This window comes from Molossus molossus, unplaced genomic scaffold, assembly GCF_014108415.1.
Source record: "Molossus molossus isolate mMolMol1 unplaced genomic scaffold, mMolMol1.p scaffold_m16_p_2, whole genome shotgun sequence".
NCBI lineage: Eukaryota > Metazoa > Chordata > Mammalia > Chiroptera > Molossidae > Molossus > Molossus molossus.
In genome coordinates, this window is record NW_023425355.1 from 42,263,774 (window position 1) to 42,280,088 (window position 16,315).

A 16,315-nucleotide genomic window follows, 5' to 3' on the forward strand; every position below is an offset into this window, starting at 1 on the left:
TAGAAGTCAGAGATTCAAAGCACATGGGAATTGAACACACTGCTGCTTATTTGAAAATGGGGAGATTCACATGGGAAATATCTGTGAGCTGCTCCTAATTGCTGAGTGTGAATTCTGGTTGATAGCCAACCAGAAAATAGAGACCTTAGTCCTTCAACCACAAGGAATTTGATTATGGCAATCAACCAGAATGAGCTTGGAAGAGAACTCACACTTCATGGTATAAATGCAGCCCCAACTGACACCGTGTTATTTGCCATGTGAGATCGTAAACAAAGAACTTCATCTAAAAAGAGGCTACTGTGCCTGTGGAATGGTGGACAAGGAGAGAAAAATGAATCATGCAGGGATCTATAGACCATGGTAAATCAAACAACGTTTTTTGTTTTTTTCTGTTAAAGGAAGGTAATACCATAATCAAATTTGCATGGTGAAATAATAATTCTGTTTGGTAGGTAAAGTATGGATTACTTGGGTGAGAGGTAGAGAAGTAGATAAGATAAATTACTTTGGAAAATCTTAGACTCGGCAAAGGGTGCAAGTGTTTTGGATTAGGGTGATAATATTTGAGACTTTTTGAAACTGTGTGATAACAAAGCTGTGTTGTTTTAAGAAAATAAGCAGTAAAATATGCCCCAGAATAAATATCAGTAGTGACATGTGAGATACAACACTCTTAAGGATTTGAGGGACCTGCTTCATGGGAGATGTTGCATTTGAAGTGGATCTTCCATTTATTGATTTTAATAAATGGAAATATGGGGACTCAATACTAGTCCAGTCGTTCTCAAATTTGGCAGTATATTGGCTTACTTGGGGTGATTTAAAGATACTGATAGCAGGGTTTCTGATTTAATTGGTCTGGGTGCTACTTAGGCGTTAGCATTAAAAAAAATCTCCCCATGTGTTTGCAGTAGACTGAGTAAAGAAGATCAACCTCACACCCAATCTCTTGAGGGCCTAAATAGAACAAAATGATGGAGATAGGGCAAACTTACTCTCACTAAACTGAAATGTATATTCCCTACTGCCCTAGAACATCAGTGATCCTGGTGCTTGGGCTTTTAGACCAATTGTGATTTATACCATCAACCACCCAGTTTTCAGACTTTGGATTTGGACTGAATTACATCACCAGCACTCCTGGCTTCCAGCTTGCAAACTGCAGATCATGGGCTTTCTCAGCCTCCATAACCACGTGAGCCCATTCCTATAATAAATCTCCTCATTTATGTATCTGTATATAGGCCTGTTTCTTAGGAGAACCCTGACTAATACAGGCACTAGTTCTAGATTATAACTGCATGAAACAATTAAGAATGTTTCTGCTTTTTGGAGGGTTCAGAGTAAGCAGAGGGAGTAGAGGAGAAGGAGAGTACATGGAATATATAGTGGGGGCTAACTGTGTCTCTTCCTCACTGCAGAATTCCCAGCACTATTAATTTTCTCCTATTGCCACAGTGCCACAAATTTAAGGCCTTAAAACAAATTTATTATCTCACACTTCTGTTGGTTTGAAGTCCAGGTATAGCATGTCTGAGGTGGTCCCTTTGTTTAAGGGATTCACAAGGCTGAAAGAGGTGTCGGCCATGCTGTAGTCCTCTCTGGGGACTCAAGGGAGGACCTACCAGGTTCATTCAGGCTGCTGGCTGAATTCAATTCCATGCAGTATGGAAATGAGGTCCTCATTTTCTTGCTAGCCCATGGTTGGCAGCTGTTCTCAGATTCTTGAGGCCTCCCACACGTTCTGGCTCTTCCAGCAACAAGAGATTGAGGCCCTCTCATTGTTATGGAAAAGACTCAGACCTAACACCAGAGGAAACAAAGAGCTTCCTTTATTCACATATGCAGACCCAGAGGAGGCAGTCACCAAATTGTAGGGCCCCAAGTTGTAGGGTTTGCCTAGCTTTATAGTGGGCTAGGTAGACATTCTTTATATGCTAGAGCAGTAAGCAGTTTATAGAAGCAGGCAGCAAAAAAAGGTCTGGTTAAGCTAAAGGGCCTGGTTATCTCCTGAGTGCTTGCTTTTTCTAAAATACTGACTTACTTCCTCTACCATCATGATTAAAATATGTTTGACTCTTTTTCTACCTAATCTCTTCTGAGGCATCTATGTTGCCTGTATCTTATTTTCCTCTTTGCTTTCTTCAGGGTCCCTGTGATTTTACTGGGCCCACCTGGATAATCTAGGGTACTCTCTCTACTTAAGATTAGTTGATTAGTGATCTTAATTCCACCTGGAAAGTCCCTTAGTAGCAGTTGATAGTATTTAACTGAATGAACACAAAATAGGAATCTTGTGGGAACATGTTAAAAATGTTGTCTACACCAATTAAGAAAGAACAGAGATCAATAAAGAAAGAAAAGTCAGAAGATGGTGGCAGGCAGGACTGGAGGGAGGGTGAGCTTGTGAGAGAGTGAGCTAGTGTGTGAGAGAGTGTGAGTGGACATGATGGTAGATGACCAAACTCCTGCAGTGCAGAAACGCAGAGCAGAAATTTCCTGTGCTGTAGACAGAGCAGCCAGCTACCGTAGCAGGCAGCTCTTCAGGGTATTCTCCCTTCCCAACGGGGAGGTCCCACCATTTTGGAAGATCCAAGGTCTTCCTTGGGAGGACTTAGTGGGAGCAGATAGGGCCCAGCAACCTGAGCCCACCAGTGCACCTGGCACCATCGGACCAGTGGACACTCTGTGTCAACACAGACCAGTGCACAGTATGGAGTTCTCAAGGTGCTAGTCGCAGAAGCCACAGACAGCCCGGAGCCCAGCACAATCCCCCATAATAGCAGCCTGATCAGAGTTGAGATAAAGCCCCAGTAACAGGCTGGAAAGCAGACATCCATCCACAGGCAATAGAAACACAGACAACAGCTGAGACCCATCCCCAAAAACTACAGCAAAAGCCAAGCAGGAGTTGAGCCCCATAGGGCAGCAGCACTCTCCAGCCACCAGCAGCGGAACCTGGGGCACCATAGAAGTCTATAAACCTGGCAGCTCACAAGAGTGGTGGGAAACCAGAGTCCCAAAGGGACTGGTGCAATCTAGCTGCTTGCTGCCAGGACCTGCAGGGTGCGGGGACACTAGAGAGACCTGAGCAACCCAGCAGGGACTGTGACATCCAGTTACCCGTGGGACCTGCGGGGTGCTCAAGCACAAGAGAGACACGTGTGACCCAGCAGGGACGGTGTGATCTAGTTACGCACTAGACCTGCAGGGTGCTGAAGCACAAGAGAGGCCTGAGTGACCCAACAGAGACTGTGCCATTCACTTACCCATGGGACCTCTGGGGTGCTGAAGCACCAGAGAGACCTGTGCTACCCAGCAGCCCATAACATGGGCATAGCACCCAGTTCCCAGTGGGATTGTGTGATCCAGTTACCCGGTGGTCTGCAAGGTTCACAGGCACCAGAGAGGCCTGTGCAACCCAGCTGCGCACAAGATAGACTTAGAGGATGTGAAAATGGAGGTGGAGTGAATGAAAGCCACACAGATGATCTTCCAGGACCTAAAGGGAATTAAAACTACAATAAAGACAGTTCCTTTCAAAAAAGCAACAAGACAGTACCATATTACCAGGGACACTGGTAGAACCTGTGGAGGCGCCAGAGGTTGGCGGGCTGGGAGCCCACAGATAGACAGCAGCAGTCTTAACTGTGAGCAGCGCCCTTGGGGAATAAAGACAAAGCCCACTCCACAGCACAGAGAGCCGGGACAGAGAACTAAAATAGCCACAGCCACTCACCGGGGGGCTACAATAGAGGGAGGGAAGAGTGGGCTGGAACTATGTGGGAAAAACTGGGATTTGGAGGGCACTCAGTTTTTCCTGAGTTGCGGCCACAAAGGACAGTGGCCAGTGTGCTCCTTCCCAGAATTGTGGATAAAAGCAGCAGCCCCACACTCAGAGATTCACCTTTTCCCAGGTGAGGGAAAGAAATGCAAATTTAGGCCCATTAACAACCAGCATCTATCCCACCCTCTGGAAATTATCTTATGCAAAAAACCAGGGCTACATTCGAAGGCACTGAATAACTGAGACTACTAGCCTCCAGGAAAAAACTAGAGGATAACTGAACTTTTCCTGGGCTTGCAAATCTACCCAAGAAAGAAAGAATTGACAGTGATGTTTAATATGGGCCCACCCAGGCTCATCAAAACCCAGTAGAAAGAGCCACAAACAACAGAACACCAACACCCACTGAGAAAATTTGGCAGGCTCCAAAACCCACTGAGATAGCCAAAATGGTGGGGAAAAAAAATCCCAAATGAAAAACAAGAGTACTCTATGGAAGATGAGATAAATGAAATGCAGCTAAGCAAATTATCAGAGGCATGACCTTGAGGAATCTCAAAAGCATGAGTAAGGACATCAGCACCATGAGTAAAGATATAGCAACACTGAAAACGAACCAAGTGGAAATGAAGAATGACATAGCAGAAATAAAGAACACATTGGAAGGACTAACCAGCAGAGTAGAGAAAGATGAGGACTCGATCAGTGAATTAGAGAACAAGGTAGAAAAAATGAACCAATCAGAAAATCAAAAGGAAATAGCAATTAAAAAACGGGAGTATAGCTGAAGAGAAAAGTGGGACAACTGAAAATGTAATAACATTTGCATCATAGGAGTCCCAGAAGAGGAAGAAAATGGGCAAGTGTTAAAAAATATATTTGAAGACAAAGTGACCGAACAGTTTCCTAACTTGGTGAAGGAAGAAGGCATTCAAGTTCAAGAAGCACAGAGCATACAAAGTAAGAAGAACCCAAACAGCCCCACATCAAGACACATAGTAATTAAAATGCCAAAAATTAAAGACAAAGAGAGAATACTAATAAACCTGTAGGTAACCACAGGTTACCTACAAAGGAAACCCCATAAGGCTTTCAAATGATTTCTCAACAGAAACACTACAGCCAGAAGGAAGTGGCATGAAGTAATCAAGGTCATAAAAAACAAGGATCTGCATCCAAGACTACTCTACCCAGCAAGGCTATCATTCAAAATAGAAGGTTAAATAAAGAGCTCCCAGACAAAAAAGGCTAAGGGAATATATTAACACCAAACCAGCACTGCAAGAAATGTTCAAAGGACTGCTGTAATTTGCAGGAGAAATAGGAAGAAAAAATATAACCACACTAAACAAAAATGGCAATAAACAAATATATATCAATAATCATATTAAATGATCCCTCTATTCTCACATTGCTGAGCGTTTTTATCAGAAATGGATGCTGGATTTTGTCGAAGGCTTTTTAGGCATCTATTGATATGATCATGTGGTTTTTATTCTTCATTTTATTTATGTGGTGTATCATATTTATTGATTTGTGAATATTGTACCAGCCTTTCATCCTACTTGGTCATAGTGAATAATATTTTGATGTATTGTTGGATCCGATTTGCTAGTATTCTGTTCAGGTTTTTGGCGTCTATGTTCATCAGGGATGTTGGCCTGTAGTTTCGTCTTTGTGTGTCTTCTTCTGTTTTTTTTTTTTTTTTTTTAATCCTCACCCGAGGACATTTTTCCATTCTTTGCTCAGGTAGAGTGGGAGGGAGAGAGAGGAACAGAGAGAGAGAGAGAAACATCGATGTGAAAGGAACACATCGAGTGGCTGCCACCCGCACAACCCACCAGGGCCGGGGACAAACTGCAACCAAGGTACGCGCCCTTAGCGGGAACCGAACCCGGGTCTCTCAGGACCGCAGGCCGACGCTCTAACCGCTGAGCCAATCTGGCCAGGGCTGGTTTAGGAATTAGAATTATGCTGGCTTCATAAAATGAGTTTGTAAGTCTTCCATCTTCTTGAATTTTTTTGAAATAGTTTGAGGAGAATGGGTGTTTGTTCTTCTTTGAATGTTCAGTAAAACTCCCCCATTAAACCATCCGGGCCTGGGCTTTTGTTTGCTGTAAGAGTCTTGATGACATCTTCAATTTCTTCTCTTGTTATTGGTCTGTTAAAGTTTTCTATCTCTTCCTGGTCCAGTTTTGGGAGACTATGTGTTTCTAGAAATTTGTCCATTTCGCTTAGATTGTCAAATTTGTTGCCATATAATTGTTCATAGTAGTTGTTAATGATCTTCTGTATTTCTGTGGTGTCAGTTATTACTTCTCCTCTTTCATTTCTGATTTTGTGCATTTGAGTTCTCTCTCTTTGTTTCTTGGTGAGTCTAGCTAAGGGTCCATCAATCTTCTTTTTCTTTTTGAAAAACCAGCTCTTTGTTTCATTGTTCCTTTGAATCCTTTTTTTTGGTCTCTATGTCCTTTATTTCTGCTCTGATCTTTACTATTTCCTTCCTTCTACTTGCTCTGGGGTTTTCTTTTTGTTTCCTCTCTAGTTCTTTAAGTTGTGAGGTTAGATAGTCTATTAGAGATTTTTCTTGTTTTTTGAGGTAGGCCTGTAGTGCTATGAACTTCCCTCTCAGAACTGCTTTTGCTGCATCCCATAGATTTTATGTTGTTATGTCTTCATTTTCATTGGTTTCCAGGACATTTTTAATTTCTTCCTTGATCTCCTTGGTAACCCATTCATTGTTTAATAACATGCTATTTAGCTTCCATGTGTTCAAATCTTTGTATGTTCTTCTTGCAATTGATTTCTAGTTTCATGCCATTGTGATCTGAGAAAATGCTTGTTATGATGTCAGTCTTCTTGAACTTGTAGAGACTTAGTTTGTGCCCTTACCTGTGGTCTATGTTTGAGAATGTCCCAGGGGCACTTAAGATGAAATTGGATTCTGTAGTTTTGGGGTGTAATTATCTGTAGATAGATATTAAATCCTTTGGTCTAGTGCTTCATTTAGAGTGTCTGTTTCCTTGCTAATTTTTTGTCTAGAGGATCTTTCCAGTGATGTCAACGGGGTGTTGAAGTCTCCTGCTCTGGTTGTATTGCTGTTGATTTCTCCTTTGAAGTCCTCCAGAAGATTATTTATATATGTTGGTGCTCCTCTATTGGGTGCATATATGTTTCTCAAAGTTATACCTTCCTGTTGGATAGATCCTTTCAATATTATGTAGTGGCTTTCTTTGTCTATAGTTATGGCTTTCATTACGAAATCTATTTTATCAGGTATGAGTATTGCTACCCCAGCTTTTTTTTTTTTTTTTCCATTTGCTTGGAAGATTTTTTTCCATCCCTTCACTCCAATCTATGTGAGCCTTTTGTTGTGAGGTGGGTCTCTTGTTATATTCATATAGATGAGTCATGCTTTCTTATCTAATCAGCTACTCTATCTTTTTATGGGAACATTCAATGCATTTACATTTAATGTGATTATTGATATGTACTTATTTATTGCCATTTCTGTTTATTGTGGTTTCTATTCTTCCTTCCATTTCTCCTGCTAATTACAGCAGTCCTTTTAACATTTCTTGTAGTGCTGGTTTGGTGCTAATATATTCCCTTAGTTGTTTTTTGTTTTTTTGTTTTTTTTTTTGTCTGGGAAGCTCTTTATTTGACCTTCTATTTTGAATGATTCCCATGCTGGGTAGAGTAGTCTTGGATTCAGATCCTTGTTTTTCATGATCTAGATTACTTCATGCCATTCCCTTCTGGCCTGTAGTGTTTCTTGTAAAAAGTCAGCTGAGAGCCTTATGGGATTTCCTTTGTAGGTAACCTATTGCTTATCTCTTGCTGCTTTTAGGATTCTCTCTTTGTCTTTAATTTTTGGCATTTTGATTACTATGTGTCTTGGTGTGGGCCTGTTTGGGTTCTTTTTACTTGGGGCTCTTTGTGCTTCCTGAACTTGAATGCCTTCTTCCTTCACCAAATTAGGAAAGCTTTCTGTCACTATTTCTTTAAATATATTATCTAACCCTTGCTCTTTTTCTTCTTTTTGGGGGACTCCAATGATGCGAATATTATTACGTTTCCAGTTGTCCCACATTTCTCTTATGCTGTCTTCCTGTTTTTAAATTTTTTTTTTTCTGATTGGTTGATTTTTCTACCCTGTCTTCTAATTCACTGGTCCGTTCCTCAGCTTCCTTTACTCTGCTTTTTAGACCTTCCAATGTGTTTTTCATGTCTGATATGTCATTTTTCATCTTTTCTTGGTGGTTTTTAATTTCCCATTGGCTTATTTTCAGTATCTCTATATCCTTACCCTTAATCTTGAACTTCCTCAAGATCATGGCTTTGAATTCTAGTTCTGTTAACTTGCTTAACTGCATTTCATTTATCTCATCTTTGTTGGAAGTCTCTTGTTCTTTCCTTGGCTTTTCTTTTTGTTTCACCATTTTGGCTATCACAGTGGTCTTTGGAGTCTGACAAATTTTCCCCTTGGGTGTTGGTGTTTTGCTTTTTTTGGCTCCCTCTCCTGGGTTTGGATGAGGCAGGGAGGACCCACTTTAAACACCACTGTCAAATCTTAACTTTCCTGGTTAGAGTTGCTAGCCCAGGGAATGGTAGTTGTCCTCTAGCTTTTTTTGCCTGGAGGCTATTAGTAGAGGTCACCTGAAGGACCTTGGTTTCTGAGTTGCCTGAGAAACTCCCTCAGGTGCTCAGTGTAAGAGGATTTCCCAAGGGTGGGGTAGATGCTGGTTGATAATGGGCCTCAATTAGCATTTCAATGGCCACCAGGTGGTGTTGAATCTCCGAGGGAGGGGCCGCCACCTCTCTCCAGGGCCCTGGGAAGGAGTAAGATGACTACAGTCCTGAGTGGCTGCACTCAGCAAAACCCTGAGCACCCTCCAAATCTCGAGTGTCCCCACACAGTTCCCGTCCAGTCTGCCTTCTCTCTGCCAGAGCCCAAGGTGAGTGGCTGTTGCCAATTTAGCCTCTGTCTGGACTCTACGTCGTGGACCTGCCTGGGACTTTTAACCCCAGGGTGCTGCTCCCAGCCAAGGGCAGCCGAGGCTGAGGCACCAGCCGATGGCGTAGCACCCAGACAAATTTGCAGGACCCATCCGAGGACGTAGCACCCAGCCGAGGCCACAGGACCCAGGCAATGTTGCAGCTTCCCGCTGAGTCCCCTGGTCCCCACCGAGTCCGCTGGTGTCAGCCCACGCCACTGTGGACCGTGGGCTCCCGGCCCCCTCTCGCATCCTTGCAAGCCTACCAGGATTGAGTCATTGTCCCTGGTTATTTCTTTCAGTTTCCCCTTCCTGATGATTTGTCTTTATTTTCGTTGTAAATCCAGTTTGGTCCTGGGAGATGGTCTGTGTAGCTTCCATTCACTCTGTCGCCATTTTTCCGAGACCCCTGTTAAAATATTTTAGTTAAAATAATCTCTATGTCCAAACAAATCAAATCATTGTTTTATATAAAAACACATATTTTGTTGCAGTTCAGAGGTACTGATTATCTCATTTTTATTTGTGATGTTGTAGACCAAGGAGACACACCAGACTCAAACTTTGAACTGTGTTCAAATTAAAAGAGCTTTATTAGCTGCGCAGTGACTGTTCCATTCTATGCAGAGGAGAGAGCAGCCCGGAGCTCAAGGTGAGGGCTGCTTATATAGTTGTCTTAGCCCTAGTTAAGAATTTGGGCTAAAGGTTTGCAAGCAAACAAGCATGTACAGAAGCAGTTATTTGAAGTTAGCCATTATGCCTGAGGGATGAATTAACTATATAGTGGGCTAGCCCTTAAGCCTGAGGGATGAATTAACTATACAATTGGTTAGCTATTACACCTGAGGGATAAACAGTTTTAGTTTGCACAATGCAATGGTTACCTATACAATATAATGGTTAACTCTGGCTGATATATATCTCCTTCCTTGCTTAATGGAAAAAATTTTTACTGTATGTTCACATAGCATGTGTTTGTCCTTCACAGTGATATAAATTTGCTTTGGGTAATTTTGTTTTAAGAACATGTTTCTTATAATGCATCTTCTGAAAACCATATAGGTTTGAAATTTGAGCAAAAAGTCATTTTAATGTTAACACATGTAGTAATAATTTAGCAGTTTTAAAAATTATGCAATAGCACTTTCGGTCAAGATGGCAGCATGGTGAATGCTGTACTTGCCTTCTCCCATTACCACATCAAAATTACAACTAAACTACAGAACAACCATCATTCAGAACCACCTGAAATCAAGCTGAATGGAAGTCCTACAACTACAAAATTAAAGAGGCAGTCACACTGAGACTTGTAGGATGGGCAAAGGCAAGGATGGGCTGGTCCCATATCCACATGTGGAGGTTAAAAATCAAAAAGGACACTTCTGCTGGAAAGGTTCTCCCTGAGGAGTGAGGGGTTTCCGTCTCACACCCGGCACTCACCTTGAAGTTCCAGTGCCAGGAAGAGAAGTCCCCATAACTTCTGGCTGAATAAAACAGTGGGAATTGAGGCAGAAGGAGGCTGTAGCTGCTGGAGCCCCAGGCAGTTCTTCTTCAAGGTCTTGCACACAGAATTATTTGGACTTGCTCCCTCTAAGCTTGGAGGGGAGGCAGCTTGAGGGGCTCCAAAGACATACAGGGAAGAACTGAGCTGTTTGGCCTTGGGACCAGGGCTGAAAAGGCAGCTTTCTCCTGGACAGACATGCTGGCAGAGGCTGTTGTTATTTTGGTGAGCCCTTCCCTGGGCAGGCAGACCACCCACATATCTGGGACTCCAGAAACCTTGCTCACACTGTTTGCCCCACACTGGTGATTCTCTGAGGCCCTGCCCCACCCAACTTTCAGGTCCATCCAAGCTGTTTCCAAGACTTTACCATAGGATTGTCCTGTCTTGGATCCTGCTTCAGGGTTTCTTAAAATCTCTCAAATAAGAAGCATCTAGTCTCAATGAGCCCCATACCTGTCATTAAGCGGCCCCAGGCCTGGTACTAGAAGCAGCCAAACTTAAATCACAACTTGGTTTTTCCTGGGCATCTCAAAGCCAAGCACAAGAAGTAGCCATCTGCAGATTATTTTGTAGCTTAGCTGTGTTGCCTCAGATAGAACACAGGGAGTGGCTGACCTTTCCCCAGAACCAGCACACCCAGTGGACATCTTCAAACCACATTGAAACACCACCACCCAACCACCTCCACAAGTGACACACACAATGAGCAGACTCAGTGGGTACCAGAGCCTTGATCAAGTAGGTTTTGCTGTGTGGGATGGGCCCTTACACAGCTGATCCTCCAAGGTAGTCAGAGGCCAGTGAGCAGTGGGCACAGCCAGTCCTTGCAGCTGATCAACCTGAGTATAGTCGTCCCTCCTTTATCATGGTTAATTCATTCCAGACTCTAGTGGTTGCATCTGTCATTGAAGGATTCCTGGGGTGCTTGAATACATGGACCTGCAGTCAATATGTACAGTAATTTTAATTTTAATACAGGGGTGTATAATTGACTCAGGCTACCAAGCGTGTGCTGTATTATTTTCACTGTCTCAATCAACTTTTTAATGAATATATTTGAAAAAAACCATGATAGAGTGAAGCCTCAACACTCAAAGAGTAAAGTGGTGAGGGACAACTGTAATCCCTCCCACTGATGTGCTAACAGCAATCAAGCTCAATTACAACAGAAGGGTGTACAGTCTACACTAGGGGTGCACATCGAGGGTCCAGCTGGGGTGATCAGGAAGGCTATGCCACTGGATCCTAAAGGACACCTACAACCATAGGCCACCCTATGAAGCCTAGGAGACATAGCAGCTCTACCATACATAGAAACAATCACAGGGAAGCAGCCAAAATAAGAAGACAAAGAAACATTTCCCAAATGAAACTAAAGAACAAAACTCCAGGAAATAATTAAACAAAATGGAGATAAGCATCCAATCAGATGCAGAGTTCAAAACACGGTTATAAGGTTGCTCAAGAAACTTGGTGAGACATTCAAGGAACTTAAGAAAACCTCCATGGAACTTAGTGAGAACATCAACAACATAAAAAAAAGACCAGTCAGGCCCTGACTAGTTTGGCTCAGGGGTTAGAGTGTCAGCCCAGGGACCAGAGAGACTGGGTTTGGTTACTGCTAAGGGCATGTAACCTGGTTGAAGTTTGTCCCCAGCCCTGGTTGGGGTTGTGTGGGTGGCAACCAGGTCCTGTGTCTTTCTCACATCAATGTTTCTCTCTCTTCCTCTCTCTCTCCTTCCCACTCTATCTAAATGTAATGCAAAATTGTCCTGAGGTGAGGATAAAAAAAAAAAAGGCCAGTCATAAATGAAGGATGCACTAACTGAAATAAAGAATAATTTACAGGGAATCAATAGTAGAGTAGGTAAAACCAAGGAGCAAACCATTGATTTGGAATATAAGAAAGCAAAAAACACCCAATTAGAACGAGAAAAAAGAATCCAGAAAAATGAGCATAGTGTAAGGAGCCTCTGGGACAACCTCAAGTGTGCCAACATTCACATCATGGTGGTTCCAGAAGGAAGAGAGAGAGAGAGAGAGAGAGAGCAAGAAATTAAAAACCTATTTGAAACAATGACAGAAAATTTCTTTAACTTAATGAAGGAAACAGACATACAAGTCCAGGGAGCACAGAGAGTCCCAAACAAAATGAACCCAAAGAGTTCAAACCCCAAGACCCATCATAATCGAAATGCCAAAGGTTAAAGACAACAAGAGAATCTTAAAAGCAGCAAAAGAAAAGCAGTTTGTAACCTACAAAGGAGCTCCCATAAGACTGTCAGCTGATTTCTCAAAATAAACTTTGCAGGCCAGAAAGTAGTGGCAAGCGATATTCAAGGTGATTAAAAGCAATAACCTACAACCAAGATTACTCTATCCTGCAAAGCTATCATTTAGAATTGATGGTCATATAGTTTCCTAGACAAAAAAGCTAAAAAAGTTCATCACCACCAAACCAGTATTAAATGAAACGTTGAAGGGTCTTCTTGAAGGAGAAGAAGAACAAAAATATGAACAATAAAATGGCAATAAATACATATCTATCAACAATTGAATCTACAAGCAAAATGAGCAAGCAGAACAGACACAGACTCATAGATACAGAGAACTTTTTATTGCTTGCCATATGAAAGGGAGGTAGGGAGTATGGGTGAAAAAGATGAAAAAATTAAGTACAAATTATTAGTTAGACTAATGAACCTCAAAGGGAAGGGGAGGGAGGACAGAATTAGAAAGCCAAAGAACTTCTATGCATATATGCATAACCAGTGGACACTGACAATAGTGTGGGGAAGGCAGGAGGGGGGCGGGATTGCAGAGGAAGGGGTCAATGGAGAAAAAAAAGGGAAAACATCTGTAATACATTCAACAGTAAAGATTAGCTTTTTTTTTCTTTTTTTTTTTTTTTTTTTATCCTCACCTGAGGACATTTTTCCATTTTTTGTTCAGATAGAGTGGGAGGGAGAGAGAGGAACAGAGAGAGAGAGAGAGAGAAACATCGATGTGAAAGGGACACATCGAGTGGCTGCCACCCGCATGACCAACCAGGGCCGGGGACAAACTGCAACTGAGTCACATGCCCTTAGCGGGAACCGAACCCGGGTCTCTCTGGATCACAGGCGGACACTCTAACCACTGAGCCAAACCGGCCAGGACAGTTAAGATTAGTTTTAATAAATAAATTAATAAATAAAAAGTATGCAATATTCTTGCTCAATTTTCTCGTATTTTTAGTTCAGTAAACTACACATTATTATTCAGATTGTTCTGGATCATGTAGGAAGAACTTAAATGCAATCATAAATGCCCTAATAAGAAGGAAGCAAAGGAATGTTTTGTGACTGAGAAAGAGGAAAAGACAATTGTAACCACTGAAACAGAAATTAGAGTAATGTGAACACAAGCCAAGGAATGCTGACAGTCACCAGAAATTGAAAGAAGCAAGGGACAAATTCTTCCCTAGACCCTTTGGAGGGAGCACAGCCCTGCCAACACATTATTTTGGCAAGTGAAATTATTTCAGACTTCTAACATCCAGAATTGTAAGTTAATAAATTTGTGTTGTTTTTAACCACCCAGGTTATGGAAATGTGTTACCGCATCAATAGGAAAATAATAAAAATACACATACCATAAAACTGATACATTTAAAAAACAATTTGATGGCTTTTAGTATATTTACAGAGTTGTGTATCTATTATTACAAATACTAGCTATCTTTACAAAACTTTATTTTTACAACAGTTTTAGATTCACAGCAAAATTGAGCAGAAGAGCAGAAAGTATAGATTTCTATACACCCTTATATGTGCAGGCTATTCCATTATCAAAATCCTGCACCAGAGATGTACATTTGTTACAATTTGTGAAACTATATTGACACATTATTGTTACACAAAGTTCATAGTTTACCTTAGGGTTTACTCCTGGTGATGTACATCTATGAGTTTTGGTAAATGTTTAATGGCATCCATCTACCATTATAGTATCATACAGAGTGATTGCACTGCCCTAAAAATCCTTTGTGCTCTGCCTATTTATTGCTCTCTCTCCAGTAACCCCTGGCTATTACCGATCCTTTCACTATCTCTATGGCTTTGCCTTTTGTAGAATGCCATCTAGTTGGGATCTTACAGTGTGTTGCTTTCTCAGACTCGCTATTTTCATTTGGTAATATGCATTTTAATGTCCCTCTATGTCTTTTTGTGGCTTGATAACTCATTTACTTTTATCAATTAAGTTGAGTAATATTCCATTAACTGAATATAGTAGTTAATTTTTCCATTCACCTAATAAAGGACATCTTGGTTGCTTTCAAGTTCTGGCAGTTATGAATAAAGCTGCTATAAATATTCATGTGTACTTTTTATGTGGATATAAATATTTAGGTCTTTTGGGTAAATTCCAAGAAATAACATTGCTGGGTCATATGGTAAGAGTATGTTTAGTTGGCTACGAAGCTGCCAAACTGTCTTCCAAAGTGACTGTACATTTTGCCTTTCCACCAGTAATTAATGGGAATTCTTGTTGCTCCACATCCTTACCAGCATTTGGTGGTGTTAGTATTGTGCATTTTGGCCATTGTAATAGTTGAGTAGTTGTAACTCATTGTTTTAATTTGCAATTTCCTAATAATATATGACATTGATCATTTTACCTAATTATATATGATGTTGAAGAAATGAATATTTTTTGCCATTTCTATATCTTGTTTGGATAGGTGTCTGTCCAGGTATTTTGCCCATTTTTTAATTGGGTTGTTTTCTTATTGCATAGTTTTAAGAGTTCTTTGTGTATTTTGGACAACAGTCCTTTTGGGGATATGTTTTTTACAAATATTTTTCCAGTCTGTGGCTTGGGTTCTCATTCTACACAGTGTTGTTCACAGAGCAGAAGGTTTTAATTTTAATGAAGCCAATTTTTTTCAAGGTTCATGCCTTTGGTGGTGTATCTAAAAAGTTAGTCAGCCTGGTCAGTGTAGCTCAGTGGATTGAGCATTGTCTCATGAACTGAGAGATCCCAGTTTGATACCATGTCAGGGCACATACCGGGGTTATAGGCTCAATCCCCAGGGGTAGGTGTGCAGAAGGCAGCTGATCAATGTTTCTATCTCCCATTGATGTTTCTCTCTCTCCCTAAAAAAATCAATAAAAACATATCTAAAAATTGTTATTATACTCAAGGTTATGTAGGATTTTTCCTACTTTATGTTCTACAAGTTTTATAATTTTGCATTTTACATTTAGATCTATGATGTACCTTCAGTTAATTTTTAAGTTTATAAAATCTGTGTCCTAGGCTCTTTTTTTTTTTTTTTTTTTGCATGTGAATGTTCATTTGTGCCTGCATCACTTGTTCAGACAATTATTGCTTTATTGTATTGACTTCCCTTATTTGTCAAAAATTAGTTGGCCGTATTTATTTAGGTCTATTTCTAGGCTCTCTACTCTGTTCTATTTACCTATATATCTGTTCTTTTGCCAATACCATACTCTCTTGATTACTATAGTTTTATAGAAGTCTTGGAGTAGTCATGTAGTGTCAGTTCTGCAATTTTTTTTTTTCAATATAGTGTTATCAATTCTGGGTCTTTTGACACTTCACATAAACTTGAAAATCAACTTGCTTGGATTTTGTATTTTTTTTTTTTCAATCCTCATTCAAGGACATTTTTGCATTTTAGCTTCTGATAGACTAGGAGGCAGAGAGAGGGTAATAGAGAAAGAAACACCCACATGACCCCAAGTGGGGCAGGGAAAAACTGCACTGAAGTACATGCCTTTAGTGGGAACTGAACCCAGGACTCTCTGGTTCACAGGCCTATGCTCTAACCGCTGAGGCAAACTGGCCAGGGCAATTTTATAGTGTTTTTAATTACAACACTTTCAACACCATTTGCGTGGTGTCTTTTTCAATACCACTTCTTTTACTCTCTAACAATAGCTTGGGCACCTTACAATTCAATTCAATTCTGACATTACCTGCTTGGATTTAGTGGCAGATTCCACAAGTTAAGGGCTT

At 41.1% G+C, this 16,315-nt stretch overlaps 1 pseudogene; it reads right to left on the reverse strand.

The window, feature by feature from the left end:
- Nucleotides 1-215: 215 nt before the first annotated feature.
- The window catches only part of LOC118635278, a 69,877-nt pseudogene continuing 53,777 nt past the window's right edge, over nucleotides 216-16,315 (reverse strand).